This window comes from Apodemus sylvaticus, chromosome 22, assembly GCF_947179515.1.
Source record: "Apodemus sylvaticus chromosome 22, mApoSyl1.1, whole genome shotgun sequence".
Classification (NCBI taxonomy): Eukaryota; Metazoa; Chordata; class Mammalia; order Rodentia; family Muridae; genus Apodemus; species Apodemus sylvaticus.
In genome coordinates, this window is record NC_067493.1 from 9043678 (window position 1) to 9054844 (window position 11167).

The 11167-nt window shown below is 38.2% G+C and overlaps 1 pseudogene; it reads right to left on the minus strand.

Annotated features, from left to right (window-relative positions):
* LOC127672338 (zinc finger protein 431-like) overlaps positions 1-2549 on the minus strand; it is a 41067-nt pseudogene extending 38518 nt beyond the window's left edge.
* Positions 2550-11167: the final 8618 nt, after the last annotated feature.

The window sequence follows — 11167 nt, forward strand, 5'->3', positions numbered from 1 at the left end:
CTTTTATAAAAGAAAACATTTAATTGGGGCCATCATTCAGTTTCAGAAGTTTAGTACATTTTCCTCATAGGAGGAAATATGGTACGCATACAGACAAACATAATGCTGGAGAAGCATAGGAGCATCTTGATCCAAAGAAAGTTAGGAAGAGACATCTTCCAGGGTGCTAAAAGGAGGGTTTCTTCAACACTGGGAGGAACCCCAAAGCCCACCCCAACACTGTTAAACTTTCTTCCAAAAAATCACACCTCCTATTATTTCCACTCCTTCCACCACATAAATCACACCTACCACATTCCACTGCCTGGCTCCATATTATTGTTCAAACACAAGAGTGTATGGGGACCATACTTAAAGAAAGCATATTGCAAAATCCCTGATCTCCAATGTCAAAAGTCACCATCATCTATCAAAGTCTCAAAAATGTTAAAAGTCCAAACGTCAAAGACTCTTCTGTGATTAATCCTATCATGCAAGAGGAATCCGCTATATTTTTGGAAACAATAAAGCACATCATATACCTTGAAATTCACAGGATATACTTTATTATTCATAAAGGTAATCATAAGGAAATACTGGACCAAAGGAAGACCAAAGCCAGCAGAACAATCTCCAAACTCTGCATCTCCATGTCTGATGTCAAAGTGTTCTTCAGATCTCCAACTCCTTCCTGCTTTGTTCACTGAAGCACAATTCATTCTCTTTGACTGCTTTTGTTCAATTCCTGAGCAGGTATCATACAGTTCTAACATCTCAAAAATTTGGGGTCTCTAAGATAACTTCAATTTCACAGCTTCTTGTTTCAATGTCCTGGATCCACACATGATCTTCGCTGCTCCTCCAAAGAGATTGGGTCACTTTTCCAGCTCTGCCCTCTGTATTACTATAAGCTCTGGTTGACTGCATTCTCCTGCTCCTGTTGTTCTTGTTGTTCATCACATGGTATTTCCATCTTCAAGATGCTGGGTTCTTCGGCTAGAACTAAACTTGACCCATAGCCTGCCTTAAGCTTCCTCAACGGTGCCAAGCCTCAGCTGTTCTGCATGACAAGTTCATTAATTCAAATTTAACACCACCTGGGTTATTTTTACACATAACCAAGCCGAGCTGCACCATGAGGTCCAACCTTGGTGAGCTCTAGAACACACCTTTTTGTCACTCAGAAAATACCAGCCAGTTTTCACCACAGTGATGCTGATTTCTTCTTCATCACTTCTAATTACTAGCTAGCCAGCATCAATTGTGTCAGTATTATTACCATTTAAAACTGAGCTGCTGAGTTCTGGTGCTTACTGCGGCTGGAACACGGCTCCTTCTATTCCATTATCAGCAGCTTTCAATATTTCAAATATATCACTGCCTAATCTTGGCTTTCCTGGAACTTGCTTAGAGATCTACCTTGATCTCAAAGATCTGCATGGCTCTTGTGTCGTGAATGGTGGGTCAAAGAGCATGTAACACCATGCCTGGAACTAAGCTTTTCTGTTCATATTTTAAATTCAGAACCCAGAATCCAAATATATCCCTTAGCAATTTGACACATACTTGTATCTTCATATGTCTACATCAAAACAATAACCAGGTAATAAAAATTCCTAACATGATACAGTTCTCTTTCATACAACTGCAAACCCATATGTTTAGCTGAATGTAATCTTGTCCTAATGTAACCATTCCTTTAATGCCATTGAATATCCTTGATCACAAGATTAAACGTCATTCAACTTCCTGATGATGCCTTGTATTTTGAACCTTTCTTTTTTTAAAAAAAATTCCTTTCTTAGTTTCTATGCTTGCTAAAAACTTTCAGGCCAAATTCTATGAAGTGATTTTCGTGACTTACTTTGTCAATACAGTTAATGTAAACAGTTTTCCTTAACCTCAAGGAAACTCTTCAGACAAGGGCAGCAAACTTCTTTGCAAAAGCATAAAAAAAATCTCCAGAGTGGAAATAATCCCAAGCAACCATGCCTATCATATCCTACTATGATACCCTCCTAATTCCCACTCAATTCATGATCATATTCATTATGTTTCTCTCCAGAACACAGAATTTGGAGACTTATCCCTGGTGAAAACACTTTACCACATTGATTACATTAATAAATTTTCTGTCCGGTGTGTGTTCTTTTATGATACTGGAGATGACTGGGTCTTGTAAAGGCTTTACTACATTGATTACATTCATAAGGTTTCTCTCCAGTATGTGTTCTTTTATGAGATCGGAGATGAATGTGCTGTGCAAAGGCTTTACCACATTGAGTGCACTCATAAGGTTTCTCTCCAGTATGTGTTCTTTTATGTGTTTGTAGATTACTGCGACTTGCAAAGGCTTTACCACATTGACTACATTCGTAGGGTTTCTCTCCAGTATGTGTTCTTTTATGATATTGTAGATGACTGTGCTGTGCAAAGGCTTTACCACATTGATGGCACTCATAAGGTTTCTCTCCAGTATGTGTTCTTTTATGTCTTTGGAGATCACTGTGCTGTGCAAAGGCTTTACCACACTGATTACATTCATGAGGTTTCTCTCCAGTATGTGTTCTTTTATGATATTGGAGATGACTGCACTGTGCAAAGGCTTTACCACATTGATTACATTCATCAGGTTTCTTTCCAGTATGTGCTGTTTTATGATATTGGAGATGACTTGATCTTGTAAAGGCTTTACCACATATATTAAACTCATAGTGTTTCACTCCAGTATATCTTCTTACATGCCTGCAACAATAATTAGCACATGTGAAATCTTTACCACATTCATAACTCTGATCAATCATATAATCAATATGAATTAAGTTTACAATTTGTCTCATTGTAAAGAAGCTGCAGATCTTAAGGTTTTAGTAATTTATTTGTTCATGGTGTTCTCCCTCATCATGAGTAGTTCAAGACCCCTGTGATGGTTATTACAAGGCTCATATTTATAACACCCTCTTTTTATATGATGTATTTTAGCTATCTGAAGAAAGAACAACTCTGATCTTTATAACACTAATTGTATTCATATTTTCTCCTCTGGTGTGAATTACAACACTTTTGACTGTTAACAAGAACACACAGAAGAATTTGCAAATTCTTAATACCCATAAAGATTTTCTATACTATGAGTTTTGGGATGTTCCCTGTAAAACTAGAAAACCAACTAATTGCAAATATCTTTCACATTCCTAATTTCTATCAAAGTCAGAATACTGTGTACCTTCTTGTTTTAGAACAAAAAAATTTATGTTTCCTCTTTCAATATGCCTATGCTCACATCATTTTTATCCATTGTGACACACAATATAAAAAAGAATGATAAATGAATGTTTTACACAATGCATTCACACTGTTTGAATTTTTGTTTCTCATACCATGTGCAATATAGTCTAATGTTTCTGCACAACAACATTCTTGATACTCATAAAATGCTCTCTCACCAAACTTAACCATATTACTACAAGAATCTGAGTATCACCAAACTTTCTATGGACTAATTGCTTATTAGAATGTTTTGGATATAGATTTATCATTATTCATTATGCAATTTCTAAATACTTTGAGGCTATACAGAATGTCAGGTCCACAGCATAGCTCTAATGGAGCTATTTATCAAATGGATACACAACCCAGATATTGGATCTTGAGGTACATGGTTTTGTAAGAATATTATAATCATAGCTACACTTAAAGGACTGTTATTTTGCTTTTAACTGGAGATTCCATAAGATATTAAAATTTCCTCAGAGACAATTTTGTATAAGCTTGCACATGAAAATTACCTTTCAGGTTTTCTACTACTTTGACAATGTTCTTCAAGATGATGGTCTTCCCAATTATAGCCTAAAACACAGTACAAGAAAATTAATGATATACTATTGGAAAATAGGCAAAATTAAAGATACTGTGAATTTTAAGTGTACCGTGAAAGTTACAGTGAAAATTCAGTGAAACTGAATTATTCAGCTCAATTTTGATACAGTTAAAATAACAGAAGATCATCAATAACCAAAAAACATTTTTTCCTTCTGAAAAAAAAAAATAACAGTCTTACCTACAGTTTTGAGGTTCAGGTAGGTTTCAAACATCACATTTTTGTAGAGACTCTTCTGGGAAGGGTCCAGCAAATTCCACTCTTCCTCAGTGAATTTCACATGCACATCATCAAAAGTCACTGCATCCTAAATATCCCATACAAGTGTACAACACAAAGCATAATACTAACATCACCAGAAAACAAATATATGCTTTCTCAAATATATACTCACATAATTCTCGTGCTTGCTCTGCTTTATTTCTGACTCAGAATTTATAATTACTGTGTCATTTTAGAAGGAGCTTTAATTATAAGATACACCTCTCTCACTTTTGAACACTTTGAATAGGATACAGCCTTGTCAGAGAAATGCGAATTGAGAGGGAGATGCAGAGGAAACAGATTCACAATACCGAGCACACATCTGAAAAATTGTATGAACAATTACAAACTACAAACATGATGGGCAAGGTGGGTGTATTTTCTCATGTCTTTAATCACAGAGGCACAGGCAGGTGTAAGCCATTTACCTAGACACTGGCATGGTCTTTGGATGTGTTCTAGAAGACTAAAATGTATATTTTAAGACCATCAATCCCTACCAAAAACAACCACGGTAAAAAGTGATACTAAATTCAAACTTCTTTATGAAAGTTCCTACAAAGAATGATAAATTCACAGCACATCTGTATTCATCTGGCAGAAATATGAAGTTTAGTCAATAACATTTGGTCAAATTTCAATACTAAAGGTATGGATGAAAAACCACAGAGTCAGGCAGTGTTGGCACACACCTGTAATCCCAGCACTCTGGGAGGCAGAGGAAGGCGGATTTCTGAGTTCGAGGCCAGCCTGGTGTACAACGTGAGTTTCAGGACACCCAGGGTTATACAGAGAAACCCTGTCTCGAAAAAACCAAATCCAAAAAAACCAAAACAAAACAAAAAAGAAAAACCACACAAAATATGCTTATATTACAAATACAAGACATGTGTCTTTTGTGGTTTCTCTACTACTTTAAGGACAGATAAAGCTACACAGCAAAATTTGTTTTGGAAAAGAAAAGTAAAAAATAAAATAAATATAAAAATATAAAACACTAGACTTGTAAAATAGATTATCACTGAATACCAAATGTAAATATTGTATTTTATATGATTTAAGGAAAGAGATTATAGTGAATATATGGGAGCATGTGAAGAAAGTTGAAGGGTCAGTTTCAACCACAACACAGTACACACCAAAGACACAATGTTTACCCTCTAAAAGAAATGCTGGGTAAAATCTGGAGCAGAGACTGAGGGCATGGCCAATGAAAATTTGCCCCACTTGAGAGTGCCAATCTTGGACAGGCACCAATCCATGACATTATTAATGACACTCTGTTATGCTACTACACTGAAGCCTTGATTAATTGTCTATTGAGAGGATCCACCCACAGGCTGACTGAAAAAGCTGCACAGATCCAGAGTCAAACCTTGCATGGACCTTGGGGAATCTTGTGGAAGAGTTGGTAGGAAGACTGAAACCCCTGAGGAGGATAGGAACTCCACACGAAGACCAAGAGACTCAAGTAACAAGCACCCTTGGGGACACTCAGAGACTAAGCCACAAACCAAATAGCATACACAGGATGGACTAAGGCCCCTGGCACATATATAGCAGATGTGCAGCGAAGAGGCTCAGAAGGTCACCTAACAAATGTAGCAAGGGCTTTCCCTATAGCTGTAGGGGGGATATCTTTCCAATCTGTTTCTTTAACTGGGCTGCCATGTCTGGCCTCAGTGAGAGAGGATGTACTTAACTCACAATAGAATTGATGCACCAATTTTTGGGATACCTGGGGGCCCCACAACCTCTCAAGGAAAAACAGAGGAGACTGGGGGAGGGACTCTGCCATAGCAAGGGACTTATAAAGCTGATAGTGATAAGGGTGACAATGAATATATAAATTATTGGAAAAGCAAAAAAAGGGAGAAAAAATAAAATTTTCATTCTATAAACACTATCCTGGAAGGTATCTGGAAAGGCTCCTATCAGAAGATCTTCCACAATCTTCACAAAGAAAGCCAGACAGGACAGACAAGCAGGCAAAGACATCATCCTATCTAGATTCTTTTTGTTTCAATCAACTGCATCCTGACCCTTGACACTATGGGCAAATATTCATCCTGTGATGAAAATGCTTTCAGTCTTTCTTCAGGGATCCTAACAGTCTGTAGGAACTCCTACACTGTTTAAACATCTATAGTCTCTTCTGACACACAAGGCAAAATCTTGAAGGTCACCTCTTGTAACAGTTTGGGTACATCCTCTCCTTGTATACATCTCTCCATGGCAGATTTACCAATGCTTTAGTTATCTCAACAAGATGTGGTCACAAAATGCAACTCAAGAATCATCCTCATAATTTCAGTGCAATGATCTCTCATGGAGTCTTCCCTATGGCTCTGACTCTGCCAAAATATGGCTGGAATCGGGCAAAATTGAAACCATACAGGAAGAATCCAGGAACTCGAATTTATCATCTCTCAGTTTTCAGAAGCCACACCATATGAAAGATCCTCTTAAGTTTGGCTTCTAAGGTGATGGACTCTGCCTTACCTGGTCCACTTATAACAGCTAGAAAGTGAAAAAATCAAGATGTCCCTCAACCAAAATTTGGATAAAGTTTATGTGGTTCATTTTCAAAATGGAATTCTATTCAGCTAGTAAAAACAAAAACATTATGAATCTTGCAGGCAAATGGATACAACTAAATACTATCATCCTAAGTGAACTATCCCAGACCCAAAGGGACATGCATGTTTGTACTCACTTACAAATGTATAATAACCATAAAGTACAGGATATCTGCATGACATTTCTTATTCCGGAAGAAGCTAAACAAGAAGGAATGCTTAGGGTCTAGATAGATGGCTCAGTTGGCATAAGCACTGATTGCTCTTCTGAAGGTCCTGAGTTTATATCCCAGCACCGACATGGTGGGTCACAACCACCAGTAATGAGATCTGATGCCCTCCTCTGGTGTGTCTGAAAGCAGATACAGGGTTCTTACATATAAAAAATAAATATATTTTTAAAAAGAAAGAAGGCTAAAATGAGCATGGTTGAATCACACTCTGACGTGGAAATAAAACAGTCAAAGAAGGCAGATGAAAGAGAGAGAGAACTGGAAGGGCCAGTAGTTAAGAAAGGGGAAGGGGAGGTAAGGAACAGCTGTGGTGAGAGAAAGGAAGGGCCATAGGACAAGGAAAATGAATTGAAATCTCCAGCTGTCAGGGATCTAAGAGTTTAGGCATCTTTAGGATCTGCTACAGACCATGAAAGGGAGGGCAACAGGCAGTCTATAGGGGGTGATCATAGCTGAAATACAGAGCAGTGAGATTTGGACACTGAAGAGGGCCACACCCTAAAGACAGGCAGAACTCCCAGTGGAAAGTTAACTACGCCAAACAAACCAAAAACCTTTCCAACCAAAATTTATCTTGTGTACAAGAAATGTAGGTAAAAATATGGAGTAGAGAATGAGGGACTCACCAAACTATACCCTGCCCAAGTTGAGACCCATCCCATGGGCAATCACCAATCCCTGACTATACTGAGGATATACATTGTTATACTTCCAGAGTGTAGCTTAGCATAATTGTTCTCTGAGAGTCTCCATCCAGCACCTGACTGAAACAGATGCAGAGCCCACAGCCTAACATTGCACAGAACACAGGGGATCTTTGGAAGAGTTGGGGAAAGAAATGACGGTCTCCAAAGAAAAAGAAACCCATAAGAAATCCCTCAGTGTCAACTAACCTGGGCACTAGGAAACTCTCAGAGACTGAGCCACCAGACATCCTTCAGATGACTGTAGCTCTGAAAGGTTGAAATGTTATCACCTTCACCTCTCTCCTGATTATGTTTCCTTATGAATTGCTAGGATTTTCTTACCCTGCCTACCTCCTCTCCTAGATTCCAACATCAACCAGCAATCTCTCTTGAACATAACAACAGGTCAGTAAAAGAGCCAGCACTCAGCCAACACTCTAAAAATCTACAAAGAAAATTGTAACACAGGAATAACACTCCCACAAAAACAAGACAAACTGAGAAACTAGCACCTAGACCAATAATCACCAAAAATGCAAATATCTAGGACCAGCATAGAAAGATATGTAAAACCAGTGTCAGTGCTGTAATCTCATATTTCTATTTTCCATGGTCTCTTGATCATTAAAAATTATAATTAGATGCTTTGATTTTTTTAGCTGTAATATTTCTGTTTAGTTTTGGTCTGGAGAATTTGTCCACTGGTGAGAGAGGGGTATTGAAATCACTGTGTATAAGTGCATGAGGGCTATTATGTGCTTTTGTTTTGTTTAGAGTAGTGTCTTCTGTAACTGACAGAATGAATATGAATCCATCTGATATTTAGAGAACATTCTACTGAAATATAAGAGAATATACCTCCTCAGGTTCTTGCTCCTCTCCCTTGCCCCATACATCCACTTTTGCATCAGACATCTTCCATTAGGATATTGTAGAGGAAGAGAAGAAGGAGATGGAAGAAGAGGAGGAAGAGGAGGAGAAGGAGAAAAAGAAGAGGAGCAAGAAGAAGGAGGAGGAGGAGGAGGAGGAGGAGGAAGAGGAGGAGAAGGAGAAGGACAAGAAAAAGGAGAAGAAGAAGAAGATCAATCAACATAAAAGTCTAGAAAATATTTCAAATAAAATCATAAATGAATTTTTTTCCTAAATTAAAGAAGGTGTTTGTTAATGTACAAGAACCATCAAAAATACCAAACAGATTGGGAAAGAGTCCCTTTGCTACATAATAGTCATAACAATAAACATTTAAAAGAAATATAAACCGTTTAAGAAATATTAAAAAAACTAGAGCAGGAAAAAGAGGAAAAATTAACAAACTAAACAAAACAAAAACTAGAAATGAATGAAATCAAAGCTATTAGATTCACATCCATCTACTTTATTTTAAGGAATAAATTCATTACTTATATAATATTATCCCTGCATATTTTCCTACAAGCCAGAAGAGGGCACCAGATTCCATTACAAACAGTTGTGTGGCACCATGAGTTTGCTAAGAAATGAACTCATGACCTGTGTGGGAACAGAGCTCTTAACCTCTTAGCCATCTTTCCAGGCCTAACCCTACTTTGTTTGTTTGTTTGTTTGTTTGTTTGTTTGTTTGTTTGTTTGTTTGTTTGTTTTTTGAGGCAGGGTTTCTCTGTGTAGCCCTGGCTGTCCTGGAACTCACTGTTGTAGATGAGCCTGGCCTCAAATTCAGAAATGCGCCTGCCTTTGCCTCCAAAATCCTGTGATTATAGGTGTGCGCCACCACGACCTGGCTTAACCCTACCTTCTTAATGTATATTATAAAAAACCAAATGGTTTGGACAGAGTGCTGCAGATTCACAGAAACCACCCATGCTTCTACAAGAAAGCAACTGGTCCAGATATTTTGGACAGATTTACAATCAGACATGGTAATGAAGTTATTCAGAGGTCATGAACTAGCATGTAAGAAGCACCACAAGAAACCTAAAAGGAAGTCACATCTGGCTGATGTTTCTAATCCGACCCCATACTGGACACATGACCCCTGGTCCCACAGCTCAGCCGCATGTTCCTCCCCATTGCGGGCAGATATCCTGTGCTCACTATGTCTTTATTTCAGAGTTTCCCTGAGGTCCCCTCACAGCACCCAACAGCAGAGCTCAGAGCAGGACACAGAGAACCATTCAAGCTGAGCAGCCCCAATTAACACACAGAAAGACACCCAGATGATCCCACCTCTTTGACTGGCAGGTCTGCCTGGAGGCCTTGATTGACCAGTGAATCTTAGCTCCTCAGGTTAAAGTGTGCTTCCAGTCTAGGGCCAGACCTTTTCCACATTTCAGGTGTGGTTTGCACCCCACTAGCAATTCAAAGCAGATTCCAAGATGAATCACACCCCACCCAGTCCTGGGGGAGGACGCACCATTCCAGCTCTGTCTAGTCTGTTCTTTCCCTCTAAGAACCATGACCCTGTGATTACCGGGATCTGACTTCTGAACTTGCCTGAGATTTTTTCAAATCACTTATCTTCTTCACATAATGAAGATAAATAGCTTGCATAGACTATTACGCAAGATGATTTGGAGGTACATACACATGTGACCCAGGAATGGATGACCCAATGCATGACCTACAATATTAACATTAAAGATGGATTTTTGCTAACAAAGACTTTAGCCAGGCAGTGGTGGTGCATGCCTGTAATCCCAGTCCTGGGGAGGCAGAGGCAGGTGGATTTCTGAGTTTGAGTCCAGCCTGATATACAGAATGATTTCCAGAGGAGCCAGTGCTATACAGAGAAAACGATGCCCCACCCCCCAAAAAAAATCAACAAGCAGAAACAAACCAAGAGTTTTGTATATGGATAAATGCTTGACTCAGTAAAACTGAAGCTCGCTAAAATAGATGATAGATATGAAACAACCCCAGGAGAAAAGTCAGAAACATAAGGGAATCACTGTTGAGCTTTATTACTAATCAGCACATTTTCATCGGTGGCAAAGTAGAGAAAAAACACAATTGGATTAGAATAGATTATCTAGATAAGCCTATCTCAAATCATAGGGAAAATGAATCTTTCTATGTATATAGAAAGGGTAGTTAACAGAATGTCCCAATAAAGGCTGTCAGCCAATGAAAATTAGAAAAATCAGGACTTTTGATTTCATGTTGCAGGATATTACAACTGGTCTTTATATACCAAAATAATTAAGCAATAAGTACTTCCTAATGCTAGTTTAAAAAACAAATAAATCATCTTTGTTTTATAAAATGAAATAGTACAAGTACCAAAACAAAAGAACTACCTTTTCGTGACACTTCTATAGGTATGTTGCAAAAAGCACATATAGCCTAGGTCAAAGGGGGATCAGAACATCTCAAAAGATCAAGATTAAGAAAGGGATTCTCAGTTGAAAATGTATAATTAAGAAACATCCCCCAGAATAAGCAAGATTAGAGATAGGGTTAGGGGATTAGAGGATTATGGTTAGGATCAGGATAAGGGTTATTAAGGTTAGGATGCTTAGGAAATTAATAGGTTAAGATAGGATTAGAGATTTAGGATAAGTCACAGGGTTA